Source organism: Scyliorhinus torazame, chromosome 1 (assembly GCF_047496885.1).
Source record: "Scyliorhinus torazame isolate Kashiwa2021f chromosome 1, sScyTor2.1, whole genome shotgun sequence".
Taxonomy (NCBI): domain Eukaryota; kingdom Metazoa; phylum Chordata; class Chondrichthyes; order Carcharhiniformes; family Scyliorhinidae; genus Scyliorhinus; species Scyliorhinus torazame.
In genome coordinates, this window is record NC_092707.1 from 79,311,556 (window position 1) to 79,334,957 (window position 23,402).

General features: G+C 49.9%; 1 long non-coding RNA gene across 2 annotated transcripts in view; it reads right to left on the reverse strand.

Annotated features, from left to right (window-relative positions):
- LOC140408992 (uncharacterized) overlaps positions 1 to 23,402 on the reverse strand; it is a 174,632-nt gene that overhangs the window by 42,481 nt on the left and 108,749 nt on the right. Inside the window, exon 5 of one of the 2 annotated variants that reach the window (XR_011940256.1) lies at positions 4,859 to 4,988. The exons of the other annotated variant lie outside the window; for it this stretch is intronic. This is a non-coding gene — a long non-coding RNA (uncharacterized lncRNA). Of the gene's footprint in view, positions 1 to 4,858; positions 4,989 to 23,402 lie in introns of those variants that run through there. 2 annotated transcript variants of the gene reach the window in all.

Genomic DNA, 23,402 nt, shown 5'->3' on the forward strand with positions numbered 1-23,402 from the left:
AGTGACACTATCAGCTCGCTCACTCCACATGACCACCAGCTGACTCCAAGCCCTGCTTGCCCACCATACCCCTGCTCCCATCCATCCTTCCCCCGGTCAGGTTGTCACAACTTGTGTTTCAAACCCAGGACCCAGATCACACTGCAGCTACACTCCCAGCAGATGCACACTTCACCACACCCCCATCGGCAGGACCTGTCCACGCACAAGCCTCTAAGCATGGAGGTGCTGGAGGAACAAGACACGGCCCACCCAATGAGGTAACCCATAGTAGACCCCACTGGGGAAACAGGACAGGGCCACAGACCCTATCGCTGATACGGGTTGCGGCAGCCATTGGTTGACAGAGATGGATGGTGAGGTTAGAGGCTCCCCACATCACAGATGCCACTCTCTGATGGGTGCAGTGTGGAAGGCCACATATCAGGGGGAACGGCTGAGGGTTGGGGTGAGTTTGGGGGAGACTTGTGGAGGGTGGAGCTGAAGTTCAACTCAAAATCACCATGTAGCCTGTTGGATCTGGGTGGTCAAGGGAATGCTCACCTGACTAACATGTCTTTTCCTTTCCCCCTGCAGAAAATGAATTTCAGAGTACAGCCAGGGATGCCTGCTATCTACTTGGTCATTGCAGCCATTGCAGATGCATGGATTCTGGAGGCAAAGAACCTGCTCAGGGTGGGCCCTGCGCAAGAGGAACCTGCCCCAGAAGAGATGGGGTCAGCGGCTGATGCTGCAGTGCCGGCTGTCCTCCAAGCCGAGGAGGAGGGGTGAAGGAGGCGCCGCATCAGGCCACCTGTATAACCGTCAGCGCCTGTCCTTCAAGGAGATGCCACGCCGCCTGCGCTGCGAAAGACTTTGGCTAACCAGGAAGACCATGCCCCACTGTGCCAGATGATGGCGCAGGACGCATTGTGGTGGTAAGGAGGCGGATACCCGCTCCTGGTGGCAGTCAAGTTGGCAGTCGCCCTGAACTTTTATGCCTCTGGGTCTTTCCAGGCGCTGAATGGGGGCCTGTCTGGCATCTCGCAGACATCCATACACAGGATAATTTGTATTGTGAAGGATGTCCAAGGTGCCCGGGAAACAGATTATATAAACTTCAATCTGGACCAAGCCCAGCAGGATGCCCGGACTACAGCTAAAATGCCTTATCGAGGTGATAGTCACTGTGATGATAGAGGGTGTAAGTGAATGAAATGCTGAGAAGTCGGTGTCATCCCCGAACTGGTCCTCAGGATGTGCTAGGGTTGTGGCTGGGGGCGAGGTACACCGGATGGGCCGGACTAATCTGATGGTGATCCTGCAAGACAAAAAAGACACTAGGTGAGATCTTGGGAAGGAATGGTCTTGGGTAGAGGGATGACTCTCTTGCTATAGGGACATCATTTTGCATTGGGGCTCACTTGGTTGTCACATGCCGACCTCCACCTCGGAGACAGTCCTCTCCTGCACCTCCCCGGAAAAATATCATCACTCTCTGCTCTGCACGGCCCAGTGGTCCGGGACTTCCCCACCAGTCTTCTCCTGCTCCCTTCTCTTATGGGCCGTCCTTTCCTAGGGGTCACATTAAGGTCATGGTGAGACGCATGGAGGGGAGTTGCATGGCGGGGAAGGGGAGGAGGGGGTCTGTAGCTTGTGGCATGTGTGTGCAAGACACCTGACCAAAGCGGACAATACAGGTGTTGGGGTTTGGTGCAAGGTGGGATGTGAGGGAGATGCTGGCAGGTGGGTTTTGATTGGCCTCTATCGGAGTGAGGGTGTGATGTGAGGAGTGAGGGACAGGAGTGATACCAGGGGAACAGAGATGGTGACTCACCTGAGCTGCCTTAAAGAGATCATTCATCTTCTTGCAGCACAGCGTGCCGGTCCGCTTGGTAAGGCTCACCGCACTGAACACCTTGGCCACCTCCACCCTGGCTCGGTTAATGACAACGGGCGCTAGCCTCCTGCCCACCCTGGGGAAGAGGGTGCCCTGCCGTTCCTCCATCACATCCAACATTTTCTCCAGCTCTGTGCCCACGAAGCGTGGTGCTGGTCTTTGTGGAGCCATCTTGGCTGGAATGAAAGTGTGTGGGAAGTGAAGCGCATATAAGCAGCTCCAGCTTGTCAAGCTCACCAACATCAATTGCGGCCCCAACGAATCGGGTGCCAGTGGGAATGAGAATTGCTCTAGATTCACTTGGGCAGAGTGCTGGCCACATTAGCATGTCCTGAATAGCTCTGGAAATAGAACCCCCCAACGGAACGTGAACCGCACACAATTCAGTCCCGGCGTCAACACATCACAAACTGAGAATCCCATCCAGTATTTGTCATACATTTGTCACACATGCAACAATAAATTGCGTTTATATAGCCCCTATAATGCAGTACAACATCCTAAAGCACTTCACAGGACACAATGAGCCACCAGGACATAACAGGACAGAAGACCAAAAGCTTGACCAAAGAGGTAGGTTTTAGGGAGCGTCTAGATAAGGCAGAGAGAAGATGTGAGGCAATTCCAGAGCTAACGGTCTCAGCAGCTGAAAGCACGGACACCAATGGTGTAGCAATCGACCTCGGAAATGTACAGGAAACCTAAAGGAATCAAGAAATCTCAGAGGATTGATAGGGAGGGACAAGATTATAGTGATAGGAAGCTGCAAACAAGGATAAACATTTTAAAATCGAGGCGCTGCTCGATCAGGAGCCCATGACTCACACTGGAGAGATGAAGGATATTTGCAATTGAATTGCTGTTTTCCTGAATTGGTGTGATATAGCTCGAAATAGTCTTGCATTTTTCCCTCAATGACACTTGCACAGTGGAAACACAGCACATCTAGGCCGGAATTCTCCATCCATTAGGATTCTCTTTTCCTACTGGCAGTGCACTCCCACCCATGTGTTTACCGGCGGCTTGGGGTGGCTTCATTGGGAAATCCAATTGACAAGCAGAGGGAAGAAAGACTCTGGCCGTCAGTAAGCGGCACGCCACCGAGAAACAAGTGGCTGGGAGACCAGAGAATGCTGGCCCATTTCGGCACAGAGAATCACCTGCAGAAGTGCTTTTGCTCGCTGCCCCCTAAACCTCTCAATATACCAGTTGAGATCAGCAATGCGCACACTGGTGCCCTGTACAGACCCTCTCCAAGCATGGCCAACCTTAAGAAGCAGCATCATGCTTCGGAACAGCTGTGCAATCAGGTTGAAGAGGGTGATTTCAGAGCACCTCAAACCAACACACAATTGCTGATTTCCTGTGAGAAGCAGCAGTTCTGCATTAAAAAGGATTATACCGAGTTCTGCTGAAGAACAAATCATATGCATTATTAAATTTCCTTAATCAATGTTCATATGTTATGGCTCAATGCTATAGCAGTGATGCTGCTGTACAGAGCGGTGCTCATGGCACTCTGAAACCTCTTAGATCTACTGATTTATTTGTTTTATTTCTTCCTTCCTTCAGTAATAATGTTCTGTCAGCTGCACGGCCCATTGATTTATTGCCCAGATGTGTTTCTGATGTTTATTAAAAAAAGAACTTTTATTTTTACTGTCTGCTGCAGTAGATAATGAAGCAATAGTCTGAGAGGTTCGTCCATGATGAATTTAACTAATCTTAAACCAGCTACAACACTTTGCTCCCTGATCTGATTTGTTCTTTAACTTAGGTGTACTAAGATGAGCTTCAGGAAAAGGTCCAACATATTAATTTTTTGTCTCTGTTAAAAAAAAGAGATAATACACTTTTATCCCACCTTGATTTTTATATAGTGCGTCCATGGCCCAACTGATCTGATTTCATCGAACCTTATCAATGTCATTTTCCAATTTTGTTCAGGCTTTCCTCTTCTATAGTTAATAATGACACAGTTCTTTGGGTGTCATGGGGCCTCATTCATGTGTGGAGCACAGGCAACAGGCTGGATTTTCAACCTGCTACTCTTGTGTAAAACTGGTGTGAAACTGGGCTCTGATTATAGAAACTGCCCAATCTTCACTTACATTGAAATTCAAAATTAGACTGTGTCTATGACCGGTCCAACCCACATTGTCAGTTTTGCACCAGGCAGCAAGTTGAAAATCTAGCAGTGAATGCCAACAATTCAATAGTTCAAGCACTCAATTATTCATCAGTGGGGCTCCTTACTGAGGTCATACTTGAAAAGGGTCTTCTGTGGGTATAATTTTAACATTACTTTTTCCCTATTTGCATTGGCATTTTCCCAAGAAGAATTCCCAACAAGCTTCCATTGCTGTAGAGTTTTCATTTTTTCTTTCACAGGATGTGGGCATCACTGACTGGAGCAGCATTTTTTGATCACTCCTAATTGCCCTTGAACTGAACGGCTTGCTAGGCCTATTCAGACCACAGCCGAAAGTCAACCACATTACTGCAGACCAAGTAGGGACAGCAGATTTTCTTTCCTAAAGGACATTATGAACCAGATTGTGGCATTATGTGAAATGTTCAGAATACAAAGGATTAATGTCATATCATCATTAACCACTAGGTGGAGCTAGATGCAGATCCATATAAAGCACTGACTCACAGGCTTCTGGGGGAAGGCTGGAGAAGGCTGGAGAGAGTGCAGAAGAGAGGTCCAGAGGCTGTAGAGTACAGTTATAGATAGAGTGTAGAGACTAATGTTAGTTGAGTGCATATTGTAGATTATTAGATTATTGTTTAGTATAGGAGTAAGTGGTCGAGCTTTAATAAGTAGTGTAAATAAAAGTTAGCTTTGTTAATGAACTTAACTCCTGTGTGCTTTGTGAAGACGACAACATCCATTCTGATAACAGAATCACAAAGACCACACGCAGATTGTTTTCTACAATTGTTTAATGGTCACCAGCTTTATATTCCAGATTTATTAATTGAATGTAACTTCCATCAGCTGTCGTGTTGGGATTTGACCCCATGTCCCGCAGCATTAGCCTGGGCCTCTGAATTACTCGTCTAATGACAGTGCCACTACCGCACCATCTCCCTCGATTTGCAGCTGGGATTTAAGAACATAAGAACATAAGAACTAGGAACAGGAGTAGGCCATCTGGCCCCTCGAGCCTGCTCCGCCATTTAATGAGATCATGGCTGATCTTTGTGGACTCAGCTCCACTCTCCGGCCTGTACATCTTATCCCCGAATCCCTTTATTCTTTAGAAAGGTATTTATCTTTTTCTTAATAATGTTTAAAGAAGGAGCCTCAACTGCTTTACTGGGCAAGGAATTCCAGAGATTCACAACCCTTTGGGTGAAAAAGTTCCTCCTAAACTCGGTCTTAAATCTACTTCCGCTTATTTTGAGGCTATGCCCCCTAGTTCTGCTTTCACCCGCCAGTGGAAACAACCTGCCCGCATCTATCCTATCTATTCCCTTCATAATCTTATATGTTTCTATAAGATCCCCCCGCATCCTTCTAAACTCCAATGAGTACAGTCCCAGTCTACTCAACCTCTCGTCATAATCTAATCCCCTCAACTCTGGGATCAACCTCGCGAATCTCCTCTGCACTCCCTCCAGTGCCAATATGTCCTTTCTCAGGTAAGGAGACCAAAACTGAACACAATACTCCAGATGTGGCCTCACCAACACCCTATACAATTGCAGCATAACCTCCCTAGTCTTGAACTCCATCCCTCTAGCACTTTTTGCTTTACCACTCATCTTAGTGTCGTCTGCAAACTTTGACACATTGCACTTGGTCCCCAACTCCAAATCATCTATGTAAATTGTGAACAATTGCGGGCCCAACACTGATCCTTGAGGGACCCCACTAGTTACAGGTTGCCAACCAGAGAAACACCTATTTATCCCCACTCTCTGCTTTCTGTTAGTTAACCAATCCTCTACCCATGCTACCACTTTACCCTCAATGCCATGCATCTTTAGTTTATGCAGCAACCTTTTGTGTGGCACCTTGTCAAAAGCTTTCTGGAAATCCAGATATACCACATCCATTGGCTCCCCGTTATCTACTGCACTGGTAACGTCCTCAAAAAATTCTACCAAATTGGTGACTTCCGGGTGCGGCAATGACCAGCTGAGTCGCACGTTTCGGCAGCTCCCGTTGGAACGGACTTTTGGGCTCTTAATAGGAGCCCCAACGGCAATTTAAATGGCAAAAACACTGTGCGGTAAACCAGAAGGGAATCCCCCCCGGACACGCATGGAAAAACGAGAGGATAGCGGCCGGATTGCGGAGGATCCTCTGGAGCAGCGGCAAGGAAGGGAAGCTCAAAGCAAGATGGCGTCGGAAGGTGGCCGTTTGCTATGGGGCCCGGAGCAGCAAGAGTTCCTGCGGCGCTGTGTGGAAGAGCTGGAGAAGGAGTTGAAGAAGGAGCCGTTGGCCCCGATATTGCAGGCGATTGAAGGACTAAAAGAGGAGCAGAGGACCCAAGAGCTGGAGCTTCGGGTCGTGAAGGCAAAGACTGCTGAAAACGAAGATGAAATACAGGGCCTGGTGGTGAAGGCAGAAACGCACGAGGCACAGCATAAAAGGTGTGTGGAGAGGTTGGAAGTGCTGGAGAATAACTCAAGGAGGAAGAATTTAAGAGTCCTGGGTCTTCCCGAAGGCGCAGAAGGGGCGGACGTCGGGACATATGTGAGCACGATGCTTCACTCGCTAATGGGATCGGATGCCCCGACGGGCCCTTTGGAGGTGGAGGGAGCTTATCGAGTTCTGGCGCGAAGACCAAAGGCTGGAGAAATACCTCGAGCTATAGTGGTGAGGTTTCTCCGCTACAATGACAGAGAGACGGTTCTCAGATGGGCGAAGAAAACTCGGAGCTGTAGGTGGGAGAACGAGGTGATCCGCGTATATCAAGATTGGAGTGCGGAGGTGGCGAGATGGAGGGCAAGTTTCAATCGGGCTAAGGCGGTGTTTCACAAAAAGAAGGTCCAGTTTGGAATGTTGCAACCGGTGAGATTGTGGGTCACACACCAAGGGAAGCACCACTACTTTGAGACGGCAGAAGAGGCGTGGACATTCATTGTGGACGAGAAGCTGGAATAGTCTGGCGAGAGAAGGAGCTTTTGGGACAAAGTGGTGGTGTGATTACAGGGGAGGGGGGGGGGGGGGGGGGGGGGGGATGATTTTTCAATTTGTTAATTTTGTGATCCTGTAACTTTTCTCTCTTCCCCATGTTGGGGGGGGGAGCATGAGGAACTGTGGGCGCCGGCCATTAGGGGCGGGGCCGAGTGGGAAACGCGGGCTTTGTTCCCGCGCTATGGTAATTATGGCGGGAACAGGGGCGCAGGAAGGAGGGGACCTCGCACAGTGGGAGCCGAGGATAAGGGGGGAAGCCGAGGTCAGCCAGAGTTTGCTGACTTCTGGGAGCAACATGGGGGTGCAACTACGCTAGAGGGGGATCTAGCGGAGGGGGTGGGTTTAACTGGGTAGCTGCTGCTAAGGATAAGGGGGAGCTGTTCTGGGACGGGGTGGTCGAGACGGGGGGGCACCGTCGGGGGGATATACGGGTACATGAGGAGCTGGGTTAAAAAGGGGGATGGCTAATCGACAAGGGGGGGGAGGTAAAGAGCCCCCCAACCCGGCTGATCACGTGGAACGTGAGAGGGCTGAACGGGCCGATTAAAAGGGCACGGGTACTCGCACACCTAAAGAAATTAAAGGCAGATGTGGTTATGTTGCAGGAGACGCATCTGAAACTGATAGACCAGGTCAGACTACGTAAAGGATGGGTGGGACAGGTGTTTCATTCAGGTTTAGATGCGACGAATAGGGGGGTGGCTATCTTAGTGGGGAAACGGGTACTGTTTGAGGCAAAGACCATAGTGGCAGATAGTGGGGGTAGATGTGTGATGGTGAGTGGCAGATTGCAAGGGGAGGCGGTGGTTCTGGTGAACGTATACGTCCCAAACTGGGATGATGCAAATTTTATGAGGCGTATGTTGGGACGTATCCCGGACCTGGAGGCGGGAAAGTTGGTAATGGGGGGAGACTTCTATACGGTGCTTGATCCAGGGCTGGACCGGTCGAGGTCCAGGACCGGGAGGAGGCCGGCAGCGGCCAGGGTGCTCAAGGACTTCATGGAGCAGATGGGAGGGGTAGACCCCTGGAGATTTAGTAGGCCTAGGAGTAAGGAATTTTCATTTTTCTCCCATGTTCACAAAGTATACTCACGGATAGACTTTTTTGTCTTGGGAAGGACACTGATTCCGAAGGTGACAGGGACGGAGTATACGGCCATAGCCATTTCGGACCACGCTCCACATTGGGTAGACCTGGAGGTAGGAGAGGAAAAAGAACAGCACCCACTCTGGAGAATGGATATGGGCTTATTGGCGGATGAGGGGGTATGTTTAAGGGTGAGGGGGTGTATTGAAAGGTACTTGGAGCTTAATGACAATGGGGAGGTTCAGGCGGGAGTGGTCTGGGAGGCGTTGAAGGCGGTGGTCAGAGGGGAACTGATATCCATAAGGGCACATAAAGGGAAGCAAGAGGGTAAAGAAAGTGAGCGATTGTTGAAAGAACTTTTGAGGGTGGACAGGCAATATGCAGAGGCACCGGAGGAGGGACTGTACAGGGAAAGACAAAGGTTACATGTGGAGTTTGATCTGCTGACCACGGGTAAGGCAGAGGCACAGTGGAGGAGGGCACAGGGTGTACAGTATGAGTATGGAGAGAAGGCGAGTCGGCTACTGGCCGACCAATTGAGGAAGAGGGGAGCAGAGAGGGAGATAGGTGGGGTAAGAGATGAGGAGGGAGAGATGGAACGGGGAGCGGAGAGAGTGAACGGGGTGTTCAAAGCATTCTATGAGAGGTTATATAAGGCTCAGCCCCCGGAAGGGAAGGAGGGGATGAGGTGTTTCCTGGATCAGCTGGAATTCCCGAAGGTGGAGGAGCAGGAGAGGGCGGGACTGGGAGCACAGATTGAGATGGAGGAGGTGGTAAAAGGGATTGGGAGCATGCAAGCGGGGAAGGCCCCGGGACCGGACGGATTCCCGGTGGAATTTTATAGGAAATATATGGACCTACTGGCCCAGCTTTTGACGAGAACCTTTAATGAGGCCAGGGAAAGGGGGCAGTTGCCCCCGACTATGTCGGAGGCGACGATATCGCTCCTTCTGAAGAAGGATAAAGACCCGCTGCAGTGTGGGTCCTACAGGCCCATTTCCCTTTTAAATGTAGATGCTAAGCTCCTGGCCAAGGTGACGGTGACGAGGATAGAGGACTGTGTCCCGGGGGTGGTCCACGAGGATCAAACTGGGTTCGTTAAGGGGAGACAGCTGAACACGAATATACGGAGGCTGCTAGGGGTAATGATGATGCCCCCACCAGAGGGGGAGGCGGAGATAGTGGTGGCGATGGACGCCGAGAAAGCATTCGACAGAGTGGAGTGGGATTATCTGTGGGAGGTGCCGAGGAGATTTGGTTTTGGAGAAGGGTTTATTGGATGGGTACAGCTGCTGTACAGGGCCCCGGTGGCGAGTGTGATCACGAACAGGCAGAGGTCTGACTACTTCCGTCTTCATAGAGGAACGAGGCAGGGGTGTCCCCTGTCTCCGTTACTGTTTGCATTGGCGATTGAGCCTCTGGCCATAGCACTGAGGGGCTCCAGGAAGTGGAGGGGAGTACTCAGGGGAGGAGAAGAACACCGGGTATCTTTGTATGCAGATGATTTATTGCTGTATGTTGCGGACCCAGTGGAGGGGATGCCTGAGATAATGCAGACACTCAGGGAGTTTGGGGAATTTTCGGGGTACAAATTGAATATGGGGAAGAGTGAGTTGTTTGTGGTGCATCCGGGGGAGCAGAGCAGGGGAATAGATGATTTACCGCTGAGGAAGGTAATAAGAGATTTCAGGTACTTAGGGATTCAGATAGCCAGGAGTTGGGGAACCTTACATAGGCTTAATTTAACAAGATTGGTGGAACAGATGGAGGAGGATTTTAAGAGATGGGACATGGTGCCCCTGTCACTGGTGGGTAGGGTGCAGGCGGTCAAAATGGTAGTCCTCCCGAGATTCCTTTTTGTGTTTCAGTGCCTTCCGGTGATGGTCACGAAGGCTTTTTTCAAGAAAATTGAGAAAAGTGTCATGAGTTTTTTGTGGGCCGGGAAGACCCCGAGAGTGAGGAGGGGGTTCTTGCAGCGTAGCAGGGATAGGGGGGGGCTGGCACTACCGAGTCTAAGTGAATACTACTGGGCCGCCAATATCTCAATGGTGTGTAAGTGGATGGGAGAAGGGGAGGGAGCGGCGTGGAAGAGATTGGAGATGGCGTCCTGTAAAGGAACCAGCCTACAAGCACTGGTGACGGCGCCGTTGCCGTTCTCCCCGAAGAAATACACCACAAGTCCAGTGGTGGTGGGAACGCTAAAAATTTGGGGGCAGTGGAGACGACATAGGGGAAGGACGGGAGCCTCGGTGCGGTCCTCGATAAGAAATAATCATAGGTTTGTCCCAGGGAGAATAGATGGGGGATTTGGAGCATGGCAGAGAGCTGGGGTTGTGCAACTGAGAAATCTGTTCGTAGATGGGACGTTTGCGAGTCTGGGATGCACAGGGCGCATATGACCGGAGCAAGGCTCAGTAAATTCTTTGGGGTAGAGGATAGGTGTGGGAGATGCTCGAGAAGCCCAGCAAACCACACCCACATATTTTGGTCATGCCCGGCACTGCAGGGGTTCTGGGTGGGGGTGGCAAAGGTGCTTTCAAAGATGGTGGGGGTCCGGGTCGAGCCAGGTTGGGGGTTGGCTATATTTGGGGTTGCAGAAGAGCCGGGAGTGCAGGAGGCGAAAGAGGCTGATGTCTTGGCCTTTGCGTCCCTAGTAGCCCGGCGAAGGATATTGTTTATGTGGAAGGAAGCCAAACCCCCGGGCGTGGAGACCTGGATAAATGACATGGCAGGGTTTATAAAACTAGAACGGATAAAGTTCGCACTAAGGGGTTCGGCTCAAGGGTTCACCAGGCAGTGGCAACCATTCATCGACTACCTCACAGAACGATAAAGGAAATGGGAAGGAAACAGCAGCAACCCAGGGGGGAGGGGGGGTGGGGGGTGCTCGGGTGGGTCCTCAGGGGTGGTTTTTGTATAGATATTTGTACTTGGTTATGTATCATAGAATTTACAGTGCAGAAGGAGGCCATTCGGCCCATCGTGTCTGCACCGGCTGTTGGAAAGAGCACCCTACCCAAGGTCTACACCTCCACCCTATCCCCATAACCCAGTAACCCCACCCAACACTAAGGGCAATTTATCATGGCCAATCCACCTAACCTGCACATCTTTGGACTGTGGGAGGAAACCGGAGCACCCGGAGGAAACCCACGCACACACGGGGAGGATGTGCAGACTCCGCACAGACAGTGACCCAAGCCGGAATCGAACATGAGACCCTGGAACTGGGAAACATTTGTGTTATCCACAATGCTACCATGCTGCCCGTATATTGGATTGTTTGATTTTATCTCTGGAGAGTTATTATTTTTGTTATGGCAGTTGCCATTTAGTTTATATATTATTTATTTATTTGTTAAAACGGTCACTGTTATATATATTGTTTTATTGTTGTAAAAAGGTAAACCTTTGTATTGTTTTGTTTGACCGAAAAATTTGAATAAAATATATTTTTAAAAAACATTCTACAAATTAGTCAGACACGACCTACCCTTTGTGAACCCATGCTGCGTCTGTCTGCCCAATGGGACAATTTCCCTCCAGGTGCCCCGCTATTTCCTCCTTAAAGATTGATTCCAGCATTTTCCCTACAACCGAAGTTAAGCTTACCGGCCTATAATTACCCGCTTTCTGCCGACCTCCTTTTTTAAACAGTGGTGTCATGTTTGCTACTTTCCAATCCTCTGGGACCACCCCAGAGTCCAGTGAATTTTGATAAATTATCACTAGTGCGTTTACAATTTCCCTAGCCATCTCTTTTAACACTCTGGGATGCGTCCCATCAGGGCCAGGAGACTTGTCTACCTTTAGCCCCATTAGCTTGCCCAATACTGCCTCCTTAGTGATTACAATCATCTCAAGGTCCTCACCTATCATATCTTTATTTCCATCAGTCACGAGCATGTTATTTGTGTCTTCCACTGTGAAGACTGACCCAAAAAACCTGTTCAGCTCCTCAGCCATTTCCCCGTCTCCTATTATTAAATCTCCCTTCTCATCTTCCAAAGGACCAATATTTACCTTAGCCACTCTTTTGTGTCTTATATATTTGTAGAAGCTTTTACTATCTGTTTTTATGTTCTGAGCAAGTTTACTTTCATAGTCTACCTGACTCTTCTTTATAGCTTTTTTAGTAGCTTTCTGTTGTCCCCTAAAGACTTCCCAGTCCTCGAGTCTCCCACTAATTTTTGCCACTTTGTATGTTTTTTCCTTCAATTTGATACTCTCCCTCACCTCCTTAGATATCCACGGTCGATTTTTCCCCTTTCTATCGTCTTTCTTTTTTGTCGGTATGAACCTTTTCTGAACACTGTGAAAGATCGCTCGGAAGGTTCTCCACTGTTCTTCAACTGCTTCACCATGACGTCTTTGCTCCCAGTCTACCTTAGCTAGTTCTTCTCTCATCCCATTATAATCGCCTTTGTTTAAGCACAAAACACTAGTGTTTGATTTTACCTTGTCATCCTCCAACTGTATTTTAAATTCCACCATATTGTGGTCGCTCCTTCCAAGAGGATCCCGAACTATGAGATCATTAATCAATCCTGCCTCATTACACAGGACCAGATCTAGGACCGCTTGTTCCCTTGTAGGTTCCATTACATACTGTTCCAGGAAATTATCCCGGACACATTCTATAACCTCCTCCTCAAGGCTGCCTTTACCAACCTGGTTAAACCAATCGACAGGTAGATTAAAATCCCCCATGATAACCGCTGTACCATTTCTACATGCATCCGTTATTTCTTTGCTTATTGCCTGCCCTACCATCCTGTTACTATTTGGTGGCCTTTCGATTACTCCTATCAGTGACCTTTTCGCCTTACTATTCCTGATTTCCACCCAAATTGATTCAATCTTGTCCTCCACAGCACCAATATCATCCCTTACTATTGACCGGATGCCATCCTGAAACAACAAAGCTACACCACCGCCCTTACCGTCCATTCTATCCTTTCATATAGTTTGATACCCTTGGATATTTAACTCCCAGTCGTGACCATCCTTTAACCATGTTTCAGTAATGGCCACTAAATCATAGTCATTCACGATGATTTGTGCCATCAACTCATTCACCTTATTCCGTATACTACGAGCATTCAGGTAAAGTACACTTATGCTGTTTTTTATGTCTTTGTTATGAATCCTGGATCAGTAACTTTTCGCAAATTATTTTTCCTCTTACCCTTTCTCCTAATTTTCCTTGTCTTTGAACCCATATCTCTACATAATAACCTGTCACGTAACCTGCTGCCTTGCTCTCCATTAACCATTATACTGTCCATAGCTTTACCCTTCCCTTCCCCCCAACTTGCTAGTTTTAAGTCCTTGTGACCAACCTATTTATCCTATTCGCTAGAACACTGGTCCCAGAATTTGGAGCTTATGAGACTTGAAACATATAAGATTAGCACTATCTAGGCACAAGTAACATCTGCAGTGATCTGGACCTTCCCTAAACACATTTCAGCTGCAGCAGTGACTAAGGAGACCTCATTACCAACACCTGCATTATTCTGAACCACAGGGATTCGGGACTGCATTCCTCTAGGGTAGAGAATTCCAAAGATTCACAACCCTTTGAGTGAGGAAAGTCCTCCTCATCTCCTCTTATCCTGAGGCTATTCCTTCATATCCCCAGCAGGTGGAACAACCTCTGTCGAACCCTAGCCAAGCCTTTCAGAATCTTGTATACTTCAGTGAAAACATCTCTCATTCTTCTAAACCCCAGAGAATAGATCCAATTCACTCAGCTTCTTATTATCGGTCAATCATCTTATCCCAGGTACCAGGCTAGTGAAGCTTCACTGCACTGCCTCTCAAAAAGTTAAACTTGACCTGGAAAAGTACATCTGTTATCAGTTTATCAAAGCCCCACGACCCAACCATTTTCTTTTCTTGGAACAACAAAGGAATATGCCAATCACTGATTCCCTTAAATCAAGGAGTATTGCAGAGGAATTGCTACCAGTGGAATCTCTACAATGTTAAATGTTTTCGTAGAAATAGTAGAGGGTATTGATTGGATAGTTACTTGAGCACATATAAGGAGACACTTACTAACACAAGAGCAGATTGCAATCTGGGGAAGTGTAGTTTAAAAAAAAAAATCAGATTATTTTTATTTATCTTAATTCCTAATTATACAATTGTCCGACATAAATTAATTCAATAAATGTTTAGGTTCGAACAGAACATAACCATAAGGCAAAATGGGTTCACGAGTAGTAAATAAAAAATAAACTTTATTTTAAAATGGAAAAACTATACTTAACAACAGAAAATGGACATTGCAGTTCAAACATGTGATCAGATCACTGAAGAATAAATTGTCCTCCAGTTCCTTTATTGACAGCGATTCTTTCCACTTCTGCCTCGGGAACAAACAGTACATGACTAACTAGCAAAGATGTTGTTTAAAGCCTTTATTTTATCCCCTAAATTATCACTACCTTATTTCAGACCATGGGCGTGATTCTCCAAGCCTGCGCTGGGTTTGAGAATTGCTGGGGGCGCGGGAAATTTCCGCCACGCCGCTCTGACGCCCACGCAGCGACTGGCAGAACTCCCACCGAGTTCTGCCAAGTCCCGCCGGCGTGTTTCCAGCCTGGTACTGCCTGGCAGGTGATCGGACCCGCGGCCACGGTGGACGTCCTGGTGGGTGGGCAGGGGGGATCTGACTCCGTGGGGGACCTCCACGGGGTCCAGGCCCGTGATCAGGGGCTTCCAATCGGCGGGCGGCCGTGATCTGGAGGGGGTCTTCCTCCTCCCGCACAGCCTGCTGTTAGGTCCCCGACATGTTGCTCCACACCGGCACGGGGACGGCAACCACGCGCATGCGCTGGCGTGGAGATGGCTGGCGCGCGCATGCGCGGACCCGCGCCGGCCATGCAGGGCCGCCTTTCGGCACTGGAGTGCTGCGCACAGCACTCTAGCGTCGTGCTAGCCCCCTGAACACCGGTGAATTGCTGGGCCAGCAGGCCCGTTGGCCCCCGCGTACACCACTCTGCTGTTTACGCCGGCATCAACACTTGGCCGGGATTCTCCAAAATCCCGGCCCATGGGCGAAATTCTCCCCAAACGTCACGATGTCCGCCGACTGGCGCCCAAAATGGCGCCAATCAGATGGGCATTGCGCCGCCCCAAAGGTGCGGAATGCTCCGCATCTTTGGGGGCCGAGCCCCAACCTTAAGGGGCTAGGCAGGCGCCGGAGGGATTTCCGCCCCGCCAGCTGGCGGAAATGGCGTTTGTTGCCCCGCCAGCTGGCGCGGAAATGACATGTCGGGGCGGTGCATGCGCGGGAGCGTCAGCGGCCGCTGACAGTTTCCCGCGCATGCGCAGTGGGGAGAGCCTCTTCCGCCTCCGCCATGGTGGAGACCGTGGCGGAGGCGGAAGGGAAAGAGTGCCCCCACGGCACAGGCCCGCCCAGCGGATCGGTGGGCCCCGATCGCGGGCCAGGCCACCGTGGGGGCACGCCCGGGGTCAGATCGCCCCGCGCCCCCCCCAGGACCCCGGAGCCCGCCCACGCCGCCTTGTCCCGCCGGTAAATAGGTACTCTAATTTACGCCGGCGGGACAGGCAATTTCTTGGCGGGACTTCGGCCCATTCGGGCCGGAGAATCGAGCGGGGGGGCCCGCCAACCGGCGCGGCCCGATTCCCGCGCCCGCCCAATCTCCGGTACCGGAGACTTCGGCAACAGGCAGGGGCGGGATTCACGGCGGCCAACGGCCATTCTCCGACACGATGGGGGGTCGGAGAATGACGCCCCAGGCCTGTGTAATTTCATAAGAGGTTAATTTGGTTTTTGATTAGTTTTACTTGGAGCTTGACTATCTACACATATGCCTCTTGAAAGAAGGACAATGTTTCTCTTGCAGTGTCTTTTGTGACCTCATTTGGCACAATTGTCTATTGCCCATTTGGTCTTGGTTTATGCTTATCACAAATATCCGATTCAAAGCAGTAACTTGGAACTTTTTAGTTTTTTAGTCGTAAAATAACTATTTGATAAATTACTATTTCTTCAACTGAATTAAGTTGAAATATTCGGCCATCACCTGTTTCTGGCTGGTTCCTCATTATGTAATAACCCTCAAAAGTATTAGAAACCAGAGGACACAAAATGGCTTATTCCACACCTGAAATGTTCAACATCATTGTTGTTTTCAAGTGTATTCAATGCTCTCAATTACAATTTGACATCAAAAGCTCTAATTTGGAATGAATTTGACATCAAATTTGCCCACTGGCTTCTCAATGTCCCAATGACCTCTCATAACGAACCCCCCTGCCGAATTCCCAAGAGCTCCCTGAATGGCTTCAAGTCTGCCCCACCTTGGTTGGAATATGTTACTTTTGTCATGATATTCAAATGAACATCACAGCACATACATAATGAGAGACAGAGCAACGGACCAATTAGCACACATAACATGATAGCCAATCACAGACAAGAGCATACACAGTACAAAACAAGAAACACGACACTTCCTGGGCAGTCCGTCAGGAGACGGCACAGGGCAAGGACCTCAAAGCCAGACACTCACACAGTCACCACGTGCTGAGTACCAGGTTTGTTATATAAATAGTTTAAAGGAATAAAACTGCGTCGTACCAATTGCAACCGTGTTGGTTCGTCTGTATCTCAGAGCACCCAACACTTCATGAATCAAAACCTACCCACAAATCTGCCATCCTGCACCATGGACACCGTCAACACACCGCGGCCGTTGCAAGTTGCTGGGAACCTTGGCATAAATTGGACGCTGTTCAAGCAGCGCTTCAAACTCTTTATGGAAGCCAACGAAAAACAGGGCACCTCGGACAAAAGGAAGATCACCATCCTCCTCACCACCGCAGGTCAGCACGCCATCCATGTATACAACTCCCTGGTGTTCGCGGAAGGTGAGGACAAATCTAAATACGACACGGTCCTCCTCAAGCTCGACCAACACTTCAACGTTGAGGTCAACGAGAGCGTTGAGAGGTATGTCTTCCAGCAGCGCCTGCAATTTAAGGATGAGCTCTTTCAGTCCTTCCTGTCGCATCTCCGCATACTCGCGCAGTCCTGCGGTTACGACACCACCTCAGAGTCCATGATCCGGGACCAGATCGTTTTTGGGGTTGCCTCCGGCAGCCTACACCAGCAGCTTCTAAAGATAAAAGGCCTGACCTTAGTATCTGCAGTTGAAGCCTGTGTCCTGCACGAGAACGCGACTAGCCGCAATGCCCAATTTCAGGCGACCGAATCAGCGCGGAGGGGGTCCTACGCGACCGGATCGGCGAGCCAGGTGCCCCACGAGGCTGAACGGGTCCAGGAGATCGAGTTTCTCCCGGCCCGCAGCCCGGACGAGGGCGGCTGTTTCGCGCGCTTTTCGAGGCCTCCCGCGCTTGTGCGCGCCAAAACCTACGGCAACACTGAGGGACGTGATGCGCAGGCGTGCTCGACGCAAGACCGAACTGCGCATGCGCAGTGGCGTAACGAACGCCATGACGTCACGACATGCGGCAACTGTTTGTCTGCACATTTAAAAGGGCAATGTCCCGCAAAAACCCGACAATGCCTACGCTGTGGCAAGGTGGGCCACTACGCTGCTTACTGTCGAGCGGCTCAACCTGTTGATCTTCCGCATTTCCGACAACCTCGCAGGAATGTGCGGACCATTCAGCCTCCACATTACGACATCCAGACCGATGACACAGATGACCGAGACGCCTTCCGGGTTGCGGTCATTGATGGGAACCGGGTCAACACAATCAATCCGGGTGATGAATGGTGTGCCACCCTGACGGTCAACCGATCGCCGATCACGTTCCGCCTGGACACTGGTGCCTCCACCAACCTCATAGCATGGTCAGCCTTCTACGCCATGAAGGTCAGACCACCAATCCGGCCGTCCCGGTGCAGAATGGTCGACTACAATGGGAACGTTATCCCGGCTATGGGATCCTGCCAGCTCCAGGTGACACACAACACACACACGGCCACACTCTCGTTCGAGATAGTCGGCTCATCGAAGGACTCCCTGCTGGGCGCACAGGCATGCAAGGCTCTCCACCTCGTGCAACGAGTCCACTCTCTCTCTCCAGACGGCACATCTGACTTCCCGGATGCAGAGTTCAACGCACAGCTCCAATCGCTCCTTGCCCACAACCAGGAGGCATTCGAGGGCATGGGAACACTGCCATAGACTTACCGAATTCGCCTCAAACCGGACGCCATCCCGGTCATTCACGCACCTCGCAGGGTTCCTGCGCCACTTAAAGACCGCCTCAAGCAGCAGCTGCAGGATCTCCAGGACCAAGGGGTCCTATCCAGGGTCACGGAGCCGACGCCGTGGGTCAGCTCCATGGTGTGTGTCAAGAAGCCCTCCGGCGAGCTCCGCATATGTATTGACCCCAAAGACCTCAGTAACAATATCATGAGGGAACATTATCCTATACCCAAACGGGAGGAGATCACCAGTGAATTGGCCCAGGTGAAAATATTTACGAAACTGGATGCTTCTAAGGGGTTTTGGCAGATCCAACTCAATCCGTCCAGCCGAAAGCTATGCACCTTCAATACCCCTTTCGGCAGGTTCTGCTACAACCGGATGCCATTTGGCATCATCTCGGCATCCGAGGTCTTTCATAGGATCATGGAGCAGATTATGGAAGGCATCGAAGGGGTGCACGTATATGTGGACGACGTCATCATCTGGTCCACCACACCACAGGAGCACATATATCGTCTCCAACGTGTTTTTGCCCGCATACGGGAAAACGGCCTGCGCCTCAACCGAGCCAAGTGTTCCTTGGGCCATACCGAGTTGAAGTTCCTGGAGGACCATATCTCCCAGTCAGGGGTCCGTCCGGATGCAGATAAGGTGAGCGCCATCACAGCCATGCCGCAGCCGGCCGACAAGAAAGCAGTGTTATGCTTCCTTGGCATGGTCAACTTCCTGGGGAAGTTCATTCCCAACCTTGCCTCCCACACGACGGCTCTGCGCCACCTCGTCAGAAAATCCACAGAGTTCCAGTGGCAACACACACACCAGCTGGAATGGGAGGAGCTCAAACTCAAACTCACCACTGCACCTCTATTGGCGTCCTTTGACACGTCCCGTGCCACCAAGATCTCGACGGATGCCAGCCAATCCGGCATTGGAGCAGTGCTCCTGCAGCGGGATGACACAACATCATGGGCCCCAGTTTCCTATGCACCGCGAGCCATGACCCCCACAGAGCAGCGCTACGTGCAGATCGAAAAGGAGTGCCTGGGCTTGCTAACCGGTTTAGACAAGTTCCATGATTATGTATATGGTCTTCCCTGGTTCACTGTCGAAACTGACCACCGCCCTGGTCAGCATAATAAACAAGAACCTGAACGAGAAGACCCCTCACCTCCAGCACATCCTACTTAAACTCAGGAGGTACGACTTCCAACTGGTCTACACCCCAGGGAAGGAACTCATCGTTGCGGATGCACTATCCAGAGCAGTGAGCATGCCGCCAGATGCGGAGGGGTTCGTATGTCAGGTCGAGGCACAGGTGGCTTTCACATTGGCAAATCTGCCAGCTGACGACTCCAGTCTGGCCCGTATTCGCCAAGAGACTGCGGCTGACCCCCTTCTACAGCGTGTGATGCGCCACATGACGGGAGGGTGGCTCAAAGGGCAGTGCCCGCAGTTCTACAATGGCCGAGACGACCTGGCCGTCATTGATGGTGTCCTTCTGAAGCTGGACCGGATTGTGATTCCGCACAGCATGCGCAAGCTGGTCCTCGACCAACTACACAAAGGCCATCTGGGGGTCGAGAAGTGCAGACGGAGGGCCCAAAAGGCGGTATACTGGCCGGGCATCAGTGACGATATTGCCAACATGGTGCTCAACTGTACAACCTGCCAAAGGTTTCAGACGGCGCTACCTCCTGAAACGCTTCTGCCCCATGAGCTGGTGACGTCCCCCTGGGCAAAGGTGGGTGTGGACCTGTTTCACGTTCTCGGCAGGGACTATGTCATCATAGTTGGCTACTTCTCCAACTACCCAGAAGTCATACGCCTGCACAATTTGACGTCAGCTGCTGTCATCAGGGCCTTCAAGGACACCTTTGCTCGCCACAGCATTCCGATGACTGTCCTGTCGGGCAATGGGCCCTGTTTCGCCAGCCAGGAATGGTCATTGTTTGCTGCCTCGTATGGCTTCACACACGTGACGTCCTGCCCTCTGCACCCCCAGTCAAATGGAAAGGCGGAGAAGGGTGTTCACATTGTCAAGCGGCTCCTCTGCAAGGCTGCTGCTGCCGGGTCGGACTTCTACCTCGCCCTGCTGACCTATCGCTCGGCCCCACTAGCCACTGGCCTCTCACCAGCACAGCTGCTGATGGGTCGCGCCCTCAGGACCACTGTGCCTTCCATCCTGGCACCAACAATAGACCATGCTCCGGTACTGCATAGGATGCAACTGCAGCGCGGTCGCCAGATGAGGTCATATGACACGCGGGCAACTGATCGTCCCGCCCTGGCCCCTGGAGACGACGTCCGCATCCACCTACCAGAAGGTGGCTGGTCAGCACCTGCCGAATTTCTCCGACGCGTGGCTCTCCGCTCGTTCCTGGTACACATGCCTGATGGATCCGTGCGTAGGCGCAATCGCCGGGCTCTTCGCCTACTTCCACGCTCGCAACGAGACCTTACACTGACACCATGTTCTCCTGTGGTTCCTGATAGCGACTTCGTGGAGCTGCCTGCTACCATGCCCCTTCCGTCGCCGCCCGTGGCCAGGCCCGCACCTCAGCCGGTGGTTCCCGACCCACCCTTGAGGCGGTCAACCCGAATTCGTCGCCCACCTACTAGACTGGACTTATGAGACTGTTTACACGTTGAACTCATGCAACCACTGTTTTAACATGTCTATGTTCTTCTCGTTACAGGCATTCGTTTTATTGTTCCACATTTCCACGGTTTTCTTTTGTTATGGTACAACCTCGTTAGTATGTCACACCCGACATCGCCCCTTGTATATAGTTAAGCCCCATGTACATGCTGTAAATATTACACACACACACATTTAGCTGCACTCAGTACACATTTCTATTTATAACCACGTAGGTACATAATCTTGTAAAAAAAGGGGGGATGCCATGATATTCAAGTGAACATCACAGCACATACACACATACATAATGATAGACAGAGCAACGGACCAATTAGCACACATAACACGACAGCCAATCACAGACAAGAGCATACACAGTCCAAAACAAGAAACACAACACTTCCTGGGCAGTCCATCAGGAGACGGCACAGGGCAAGGACCTCAAAGCCAGACACTCACACAGTCACCACGTGCTGAGTACCAAGTTTGTTATATAAATAGTTTAAAGGAATAAAACTGCATTGTACCAATCGCAACCGTGTTAGCTCATTACAATGAATATAATATGAAAGGGCAAAACTCCTGGGGGTGGGTTAGATTGGTTGGCTAGACGGCTGGTTCATGATGTAGAGAGCTACCCAAAGTGTGGATTCCAAACCTGTACTGGCTGAGTTGATTCATGAAAGCTCCGCCTTCCCAATCTTGTCCCTTGCCTAACGTGTGGTGACCCTCTGGTTAAATCACCACGAGTCAGCTCTCAAAGGGGAGAGCAGCCTCTGGGACTGTGGTGACTTTTACATCAGAATATGAAATTAATCTATAAAGAGTATATAGGGTTTTAAGAAACTATTCTGGCTTGAGTGTAGAACTTAAAAAGTTGAAATAATACCTCAACCTTAAAGTGCCAACGTTCCATATCAGCCCTACTGTTTTGGGTTGATTATTCGGCTAGCCACCAAAGCACATTGTTTTCAATCAATATGTTTCTTCTGGCACGCATGCCTTCATCATTATAGCTGGTTTAGCTCAGTTGGCTTGACAGCTGGTTTGTGATACAACACGAGGCCAACAGCGTGGGTTCCATTCCCACACTGGCTGAGGTTATACATGAAGGCCCCACCCTCATCTGAGGTGTGGTGATCCTCAGGTTTAATCACCACCAGTCAGCTCGCCCTCTTAAAGGGGAAAGCAGCCTACAGTCATCTGAGACTATGGTGACTTCACTAGTACTAAATACATAAAATTTTAAGAGTACAGATTGTTTTGCTGACCCACTGAAATACAAAAAATCCATTCTAAGGTGTCTTTTCCTCAGGTGCTGAATTTAGGATGATTGTTTCTAGCTATGTTAACTGAAATAATTAACTGAAAATTCGGTGAATTCGCTAAAACTGGTCAAAAATGATTTCCAGATATAGATACCTGTAATGTTTCACTCTGTGTATAAATCTATTCCAAATCAAGACTGGTCTGGTTTCTTCCTTTACCATCTGGCTATCCGGAGAATAACATCTGCAAATGCATTTCAGATATTTCATAAGCACATAGTCACTTTTCCGTGACCCATTGATGCAGAATCATTCTCTCAGAGCCAGCTGTTTTCCACAGTTTATGAATTTGCTAATACAATGGAAAATAACAGTATCTAAATGAATTTAAAACATTAAAGGCGGAATACATTTTATTAAATTGTTTCGTAATCTTAAATGTGGTATATAAATGTAAGGTAATCTGGAGCAAGAAAAGGCCATTCCACCCATCATACGAGTCCATGTATAATTATTATTATATTCTGGAACTCTCACTTATAGAATCATAGAAGTTTCAGTGCAGAAGGAGGCCATTCGGCCCATCGGGTCTGCACCAGCTTTTGGAAAGAGCACCCTACCGAAGCCCACACCTCCACCCTATCTCCATAACCCAGTAACCCCACCTAACACTAAGGGCAATTTTGGACACTAAGGGCAATTTAACATGGCCAATCCACCTAACCTGCACATCTTTGGACTGTGGGAGGAAACCGGAGCACCCGGAGGAAACCCACGCACACACGAGGAGAACGTGCAGACGCCGCACAGACAGTGACCCAAGCTGGGAATCGAACCTGGGACCCTGGAGCTGTGAAGCAATTGTGCTAACTACTATGCTACCATGCTGCCCCTTTTATCCATTCATCCCCATATATACACATGGATTTAATCTCTCTATTCCTCCTTCCCAAAGAGGATCGAGTCAACTCCTTTTAAGGAAACCATTCGCTCCAGGATCATTGACCTTCTTCCACATATCCAATAATCTGTATGAGAGAAACATTTTTTCTAATTTCTAATGTTTCTCAAAACATTTTGGGACAAATATCTGTTCATCTAGTGCCACTTCAAAACTGCTCTGAAGCAGGTATCACCATCGAACATTAAC